Raw genomic sequence first — 9,985 nt, 5'->3', positions numbered from 1 at the left:
AGTAGAATTCTCCTTTCTGTGTTGCCAAAGAAAAGGGGCCGAACACCTTTTGCATAGAACACCTTTCTGCGTAGGCGGCCTTCGGCCGCACTTAGGGATTATAACCCTCAGGCAGTAGAATTCTCCTTTCTGTGTTGCCAAAGAAAAGGGGCCGAACACCTTTTGCATAGAACACCTTTCTGCGTAGGCGGCCTTCGGCCGCACTTAGCGATTATAACCCTAACTACGTAGAATTCTCCTTTCTGTGTTGCCGGAAGAGGGGAATATGACCCCAATCCCCCTACTATTTATTTTTATCTGAACAAAAGAACCTTATCGTATTTTCCTTTTAATCGTATTTTCTTTTGGTCTTGCTTTCCACTCTTGGTTTTTTTAGATATGGCAACACAGTCCTGCTGCCATTTCCACATATTCTGCATGTACTCTCATAAAATTAAACAACAATCATTTTTTTATAAAAAAGCTGTAATATACTAAAAGTATTTATTTGTTTGAACGTGCACACTCTAACTGCGCATATATTGAGTGTAAATAACGTGTAAATTTAGTGGAAAGTGCATTATATATTGTGAAATAGTCCAATACAAGTTGGTGGAAATTACAAACTTTAATAACAAATTACTTAAAAACTATAAAGTTGCGCGCTTTGAAACTTCATACAGGGAACTATTAGACCCCCATCTACCTCCCATATTGTGCGTTCCATAAAGGCATAACGCAACTCCATTCATCTTTTTTTTCAACACCATTTTGACTTTTATTTTCCGCCTTTTTGCGTTAAAATTGTTGCCAATTGTGCAACGACACGAGTTTTTCACAGGGGCACGTTCTTCACTTCTATTTTCCGATTCTGCGCCGGGTGCGCCACAAATTTTCGAATGCGCGACCAAAACACAAAATTTATGAGCATACCGCACATGCTCAGTATATAATTAACACAATTGTAAATTCTCCCGACACGTGCGTAAAGTGAGTTTTAATTGATAATAAAAGCCATTCACGGAAGTAGTGGTGTGTTATCTATATCGACATATCATAATCCGATACATTGCAGGGTTCCTTTGCTCGCCCTTACGTGGAGGTTACACTTGCAGTTTTTCGCATAAAGTATGCGCAAACTTTGGCAAGACTATTACAAAAATTGGGTGTGCATATAAACCGTTGGGTAATATTAGACATAATTTTACACATATAAGTGGTGAAAAAAAAAACAAACAAAGGGATTCATTCATGAAATTTCAAAATTCACGAATTGTTTTTTGACTTTGGTTTATATTGAAAGATTTCATGGACGTTCGTAAATATAGTCAAAGGATTTCTTGAGAGGAGTAAATATGCCCAAGGAATAACATCTGAATACTGGCTTGAGAAAGTTACTAAATTTTCGTAAGTCACTTCAAACCATCCGAAGATGGATAGCAAGGTTACTTCAGACCAGGATTGCCGAAACTGAAGTCGGTGACAGCGTCGTTCAAATACAAACGACGAAAGGGTGCCAACAAGGGGGGGTATTGTCTCCTCTACTGTGGAGCTTAGTTGTGGACGAACTCCTGCAGATACTTACTAACGAGGGCGTCCGCTGCCAAGGGTACGCGGACGACATAGTGATTATCGCTAGAGGGAAGTTCGCAAGTACTCTCTGTGACATCGTCCAAAAAGGACTTAACCTTGCGAAAAGGTGGTGCACAGACGTAGGTTTAAATATCAACCCTTCTAAGACAGCCATAGTCCCCTTCACCAAGAAACGAAATCTCCAGGGGATGAGGAACTTGACCTTGGACGGGGTCGCAATCAGTGTCGCCACAGAGGATAAGTATCTGGGGCTTACCCTGGACTCCAAGCTTCTGTGAAGGGCCCATGTTGATGCGGTCACCTCTAAGGCCACGAGAGCGATGATGGTGTGCAAACGTCTGGCGGGTAAATCCTGGGGGTGCACTCCGAGGATCCTCAGATGGATGTACACCATGATAGTGAAACCAATAGTGACTTATGGTGCGGTGGCTTGGTATTCCAGGACTACTATAGGAACGGTGAGGCAGACCCTCTCCAAGATTCAACGTCTGGCATGTGTTTGCATTACGGGAGCAATGCGCACATGCCCGACGGCAGCGCTAGAGGTAATGCTAGAACTCGAGCCACTGCATCTCTCAATTGGACAGGCTGCAAAGCGAACCCTCCTTAACTTTGCGAGAAAGGGCTTCGGCAAAGGCAACGTGTTATCATCTAGGAACAGGGACAAGCTAGGTACCCAGCTCCCCCTGGCTTTGTTCCCCAGGGACGATATTAACAGAGAGGTGGTTTTCAAGAGAAATTTCAGGACCCACACTTATAGCAAGGCGACCTGGTGTACCTCTATTATGGAGAGTCACATACAGGCGAGCACAATACAGTGGTACACTGACGGCTCTAAAACACCCGCGGGGATTGGAGCAGGCGTGTACGGCACTAGGCTGAAGCTTTCGGTGTACCTGGGGACTTTTCCTAGCATCTTTCAAGCGGAGGGCTATGCCATCAGTATGTGCGCTGAGATTAATATTCGCAGGAACTATAGAAATGAAAGGATACTTATACTAAGTGATAGCCAGGCGGCACTAAGGGCTCTCTCATCATTCGAGATCAAGTCCTCCCTGGTTAGGGAGTGTGTCGAGAGGCTCAATGCTCTGGTGGAGGTCAATGATATCCAACTAATGTGGTTACCAGGGCACATGGGGGTCGCAGGAAATGAGGAAGCTGATCATCTGGCCAGAACGGTCGCTTCCTCGACCCCGGTAGGACCTGAGCCCTTTCTGGCAGTAGGACCAAACACCATAAAGGAAATGCTCAGAAGGGACAACAGGAAACTGAGGGAATTACACTGGCTTGGCACCATGGGCCAACGTCAGGCAAAAAGCTTATTAGGAGGTTACAATCTGTCAAGATACAGGCTTCTTATGGATCTCCCAAGAGAGAAACTAAGAATTATTACAGGTTTTTTGACGGGCCACTGTAGGCTCAGAGCGCACCTGCATCGCCTGTCGCTTTTGCGATGCAGCCAAAGAGACTCCTCTACACCTTCTTATGGAGTGTGATGCCGTTGCACGCAGGAGGTATAGGAGCATAGGGCATGTCTGGCCAAGAGAGGAGCACATACACTCACTGTCCCAGGGGTCTATTATGAAATTTGTAGACACTCTGGGTCTGGTTGATGTATTGTGATGAGCTAGGGGCACAATAGACCTACTGGTCGCAGTGCCATACCCAACCAACTATCTATCTCTCTATCTAAGTCACTTCAAAAGTAAAAGAATAAAAAATCCCAAAATGAGAATCTTACTCCTCAAAATGCACGGAACTACTTCTAGACCTTGTAGAAAACAGTGATAGTACACGAGTTGATTATTGCCATTAGCTATATTGCCCAACAGTAATGCAAGGGCTTCATACAACCCTGCGCGTTGTGGGCAACTAACAATAAAGGGAGCTACACACACGCGATATCTTCATCAATCTTTAAGGGGAGTCACTACTAGTGCATTTTTCTTAAAAGATTGTAACTAATATGAAAATTCAACTTTGTAATTGTTATAGGCCAGAATTTATGCGTATGTATTGGTCGCCACTCTACAATTTCGTTTCCTCTACAAGTTTTAATTCGAATGGGGAAACTCATATTACAGAAAAATGACCCGTTTCACATTAATGCGCAAACGAGCTGAAACTACTCAAGGCTATCCACTGACGTGCCGACTTTACGGCATGAAGCACCCCCTCCGGCTTTGCCCCGTCTTCCGGGCAAAGGCCCCCGAAGATCGCCTACGCGAAGTACTTATTCATCGGTACTGCACTAATTGTTTGGGGGGAACCCACCGCGCAGCACACTGCACGAACGAGGGAAAATGTCGGCGGTGCGAAGAGCAACATTATACGTTGCTGCACATTACGTCGCACGCCGAGAAACCACGTTTCAATCGTCGTCCATCAAGGAGAGCTGTTACTGAAGACGTAGACAGCGATGCGATATCTTTAACAGCGTCAGAGACTGGAGCGGAAACAGCTGCTTTCCGCCCAGATCTGGAAGAAGGGGAAGTGTTCCAAGCTGGAGCGGAAACTAGTGCTTTCCGCCCAGAGGAATCGGCCGAAATGGGGTCCAACGATTTACTAGCGAGCAAGAATTGGAGCCCCAGAATGGCGGACAGCTCTTGAAATATGAGCTACGCGAGCTAAGCGGATTGGAAACGCTAGCTTTCCAACCGCGACACAATAGATCGCATCACCCAACTCGAAGTCGGAATAACCGCCGACGGCATCAGCGTCAGAACGGGAGAGTGGAATCCTATGCATTCCACTTCCCTGCAAGAAGCGGATTTCGTTCTGGGCAGGTAGAGGCACCAATGAATCCAATCCGTCAGCTTACTGCAGTTGCGCCGACAGCTATAGTAAGAATAGAAGCTGGAGGCCGTTTGCATATGGTAAGAGCCTTAATAGATGCATGTGCTACAACTTCGATAATCGCGGAAGAATTAGCGCGAGACCTCAAACTTACCCTAACGGCTATGAACCATCAGCGAGGATGTTTCATCAACATGCGTGGAAAACACGGAAATTCCGCCACATTGACGGTGCACGCGGTAGCCGTACGCAATTATCGTCAACGAACCCCGCTAACAAGCCTCGATGCCTCAACGGCCGCTCCATACAACAATTTAAGACTGGCGGATCCCCGTTTTAACATCGCAGCACCAGTTCAGTTAGTCCTTGGTGCTGAGGTATTCCCAAAGATTTTACTGGGCGCCATTCCTGCTGGGACTCTAGGCCCATTACTAGCGCAGAACACCATCTTTGGATGGGTACTATCTGGTGCTTGCTGAGCCTTTTTTATATTCTGAATGTTAACATTTTCTTTTTTTTTACATTTGTTTTGAAAGTGCATTATATTGAAATTTTTGAATTGAATATGAAATACATACGCAAGTGCCTGTGAATTTTAAACCACACTTTTTATTGTGAATTTTTTTCTTTCAGACTATAGGTACGACGAGTGCGGAAAGTGAAACTTGCATTTACTTAGTTTTTAAGTTAGCAATGAAGCTTGGTGGCTGGACTACGCTAATTTTTTCTTTGCTTGCCGCAAGGGGGCGGCATGTTTAGGCCGGCACCCTAAACAATTAAATTTACGGACCGCCCTAATATTTCACTTTGTGTATAAGACACAACAGTTAGCTTATACTTGTATAATCCACTAGCTATGTTAAAATTTCCCTTGCGGAAAAAACTGTTTCTCCTAAGGTAAAGTACATAGCAGGAAAAAGAACGGATTTTACTTATCTTGCGAGTATCCAAGTAAGCAGACGTCCTCGAGCCACCACGCTTCATCGCCTCATCAATTTAATAATAAAGGTAATCTGAAATACATTTGTACATGTTATTATTAGAGCAAATAAAATATATTTGAATTCTTGTATTTCTAATACCGAATTTTACCTTTGTCTATTTCTTTTAATTTAACTTACGACACATCGGACCGAACGTGTGTCTGATCCTTGCCACATATTCGCCCGATGAACACCTTGGTTTAAACGCGTTTTCGATATTTTCCAGATGTTGGCAACGATTTTCTAAAAATTTCGACATCAAATTCCAAGTTGGGATTTCATTTACAGGCGATTCTTCCTCCCATTTCGTTCGAGACGCAACGTCCAATTTTTGCGATACTAGCTGAATTAACATACAATCAGCAATCTGCCCTTTCGTACCCACAGTTTTCAGCGCACGCAAATGGGCGTTTATGTTGTCGCTTAATTCGCAAAGTTTCGCCATGGAATCACCTTCTACCCTTTTAAGTTGTACGATGTCTTTTATATGTGCCTGAAAATTTAAGCGTTTGTTATCAAACCGGGATTTCAATAAGTCAATAGCCCTATCATAGTTTTACTCCGAAATTTCCAACGAACGTATTGTATCCAACGCAGCGTCACGCAGGTTGGAGCGAAGATGCTGGAATTTTTCAATCCTCGTCAAATCCTCGTCTTGATGCACCACAGTATTGAACATTGAAAAAAATCAGGCCACGCGGTATAATTACCGCTGAATTTTGGGAATATGTAGAACTGGTAGCCTTTGTTTTGGCGGTGTGACAATAATCGATGGCTGTTCGTACGAAGTTGACCGCATGATCGAGCGATGAGTTTCTGCGCCACGGCAAATATACAGCTGGCGCATCAACTTCGTCTTCACTTCCATGTAATGGCTAGAAAACATTGTCACTACGTCTTCAGGTTCGTCCTCATCCTCCAAATGCGCTTGAATACCATCAAATCTTTTTCCAGCCGATCCACATGCTCTATTCGGACTTCAACTCCTACTTCGTCGAGCTCCCGGCTCAATGTTAAAGGCGTTATTAATCATTGTTATCTGCTGTATGAGAGAATCGCGCTTCTTTTTCCTGGATTCGACTTCTTCTGCTCTTTTGGACGGCGCCATGGGGCAATGCTTTGTTTGTTAATACCCAAAATCCGTGATTCCAAAATCACGTCGGGGTCACCAAATGGTTTCGTAGACGGCAAGCCTTTTTACCGACCAGTGGCAATTACAATAAAAACACAACGAAATGATCGAAAGCTAGTTCAAAATAAGCCAGTTTATTAGCGCCTATGCCCTTTTGCTTAAAGATCACAGATGGATTGAATATTTCATTATTATTGCTTCTCCTCAAAACTAGTTTTCAACTTATTGCAATCATTATAACACTTGGGCTTGTGCAGTAAAATCACCCGATTTAGCGGTAGCATAAACAATAGACGTAGCTATGTATACACATGTGTACATGTGCAGTGTATCAACGTATGAAATGAGCACAAAAGGGAGTAAATCTATATTGAGTGTTATTAGTCAACCTATGAAATGAGCACAATAGAGAGTAAATAAATATTGAGTGTTATTAGTGATGTTACTTGTTGATCGACTCGTACCAACAGTATTGAAGGTAGATCTTATAATTAAATTTAATAAAGGTAATTTCAATTATAATTACATTTCATCTATTAAAAAACTAAGGTATTTACTTTATTCTATATTTTTAATTTTCAGGGAGGAAAGTTGAGGGTCACTTCGTCCTGGGGATGATTGAGGACGGCAGCGAGGACCTCAGGCTGGAAGTGTGCCCAGAAACCGTCCGGTCCGCGTAGGTGCTCATACCTCTTATACAGAAGCATGTAATCGAGGGTACAATAATGCGTACAGATTATTGGAAAGCGTACGACTGCCTATCGAGGTATGGGTATGAGCACCAAAAGGTCAATCATAGTGACCCAGAAAACCCTTTTGTCGGGCCGGATGGAACCCACACCCAACGCATCGAGTCACAATAGCGGGTTGTTAAACGGTTTTTTCATAAAGATAATTTTAACAACCCTGCCAGCATTACAGATTTGGTTGTTGAATTTTTGTGGCGGAAGTCTATTTTAAAAAATTGCGAAGATCTCTTTCCCAAATGAATTGACGCTAGTAAATACACATACACACCAAAGTAATATGTGGAGTGTTACATATAGTTTTAAGTTTTCAGTAATATGTGGAGCTTTACAATGTATATATTTTTTAATACATTTTTATGGTAGCTTTAACTTTTTTAGTAGCTTCATTTATTTTGATTTATTTATTTATTTATTTTAGTTATGGAATACATAATTCTTACTAACTATGCCTTAATAATAAGCTCATACAAGATTAACGACTAAGATTGAATTTCATTGTGTTTCTTAACACCACTCCAGGAAGCGAGAGATCTATTTCTTTAAATCCATTAAGCTCCCTCAATGTTCGTGCAATTGGTGAATTGTGAACATAGTTGGATCTGTAAGGCTGGACATAAAACATGTCAAAATTCCTGAAACTTCGAACAGGAATATTGAAACATATTCTACTTAAAATTTTCGCACAGTCAATAGTACCAACCAAAACATTGATGACAAACGCACATGATAACGATTTTCTTCTACTCTGGAGTAAATCTAAATTGATAAGAAGGCAACGAGAGTTATAAGAAGGAAGAGGCTCGTAGAAATTAAGCGACCTCAACGCAAACTTAATAAAAACTTTTTGTATCCGCTCAATTCTATTGATATAATGATTTGAAAGGGCCGCCATATAAAGGAGGCATATTCTAGACGAGATCTAACAAAAGCTATATACAGCCTCTGGAGTGTATAGGGATCAGAAAAGTAGGAACTGTTTCGGCGTACAAAAGCAAGCATAGCGTAACCATTGGCCACTATATAATTTATATGATCGGTAAATACGAACTTATTGTCGAAGAACACTCCTAAGTCCTTAACTTGAGTAACTGACTCTAGTTTTGTGCCAGAAATGTAATAACACGACTTTATGGTGTTCCACTTTTTTGAAAAAACTATTATATTCATCAATTTTTATTGAGCTCGAGGCCGTTTTTTTAATGAAAAACTTATTGTGGAAAAGCAACAATAGTTTGAAAAAATGGTAGAAGTGATAGCTGTTTCGGAAATCATCACATTTTCTCATCAGACTTCTTTCAGTAGGATTCGAACCGACGATCCCACTGACTCAGCCAGTTGCCTACGCACTGTGCTAAGTTAGCCTTATAAATTATCGTTGCTTTTTTCCCACTTTTTCATTTGCTAAGCCAACACAATCAAGCGCAGCTATTCCGCTACGATTTACAATTGCTCATGTGGTTGTTGGTTTTGTTGGTTTTTTGTTAATAATTCTATTTTTAACTTCTAGGTGTGCTCGTCCTTAAGTTATTTGTTTTTGTTGTTTTATGGCCTTATAACAATTATATTCAGCAATTTTTTTTGAGGTCGAGGCCATTTTTTTTAATGAAAAACTTATTGTGGAAAAGCAATGAGCTTGATTGTGTTAGCTTAGCAAATGAAAAAGTGGGAAAAAACAACGATAATTTACAAGGCTAACTTAGCACAGTGCGTAGGCAACTGGCTGAGTCAGTGGGATCGTTGGTTCGAATCCTGCTGAAAGAAGTCTGATGAGGACATGTGGTGATTTCCGAAATAGCTATCACTTCTACCATTTTTTCAAATTATTGTTGCTTTTCCACAATAAGTTTTCACTTAAAAACGGCCTCAAGCTCATAAAAATTGTTGAATATAATTGTCATAAGGCCATAAAATAACAAAAAAACATATAACTTAAGGACGAGTACACCTAAAAAGTTAAACATTCTAATAATAGAAATATTAACAAAAACCAACACAACCAACAACCACATGATCAAGTGAATTGCAGCGGAATAGCTGCGCTTGTTTGTAGTTGGCTTAGCAAAGTGAAATAGTGGAGATAAGCAACAAGAAGTAACAAGACCAGTGATGAAATTGATGGTACAATTGTACTTTTTTATACATTTTAGATCCCAAAAGTACATTGGTACTACATCGACATTTTTGATACAATTTTGTCAAAATACAGCATTACGATAAATTATGTAGAAATACGGCTTGTGGATAAAAATGCAGCCATCTTTTTCCTACTTTATACAGGTATGTGCGTGTTGTTTATTAAAAATGAAAGACTTTTTAAAATCATCAAAAAGTTGCTGCTATAATATAAGCAACAGTTTCTTAGTGTTACTCGCACTTAATAAACATACCTGTATGGTTTTGTTGATTAACTTGAATTATTGATTGTAATGGAAATTTAGGGTTTTTATGGCCTTTTTAAACTACGCATATGTACAAGTACTTATAACGCTACGCATCCAAGTCCGCGGACGAAATTTTTCCAGATTTTTGGTGCAGTACACACTGGCCGAACCAAAAATAAGGTATTTAATATTAACGAGTAAGGCTTAACATTTCCGGGAAGTCACCCTGTTAAAGATAAATGCAACTCAGAGGCTTCAACTGCACAGCAACCCCAATAAACATATGTGACGAGAGTGCACTTGTCATCGTTGTCCACGCTTTGTGCATACTCTTCATGCGAGCTTTTTGATGCGCTGGTAGTCGCTGATTGG

The sequence above is a fragment of the Rhagoletis pomonella genome, unplaced genomic scaffold, assembly GCF_013731165.1.
Source record: "Rhagoletis pomonella isolate Grant_MI unplaced genomic scaffold, Rhpom_1.0 Rhpom_scaffold_00003, whole genome shotgun sequence".
Taxonomy (NCBI): domain Eukaryota; kingdom Metazoa; phylum Arthropoda; class Insecta; order Diptera; family Tephritidae; genus Rhagoletis; species Rhagoletis pomonella.
Note: the sequence above shows the minus strand (reverse complement) of the source record.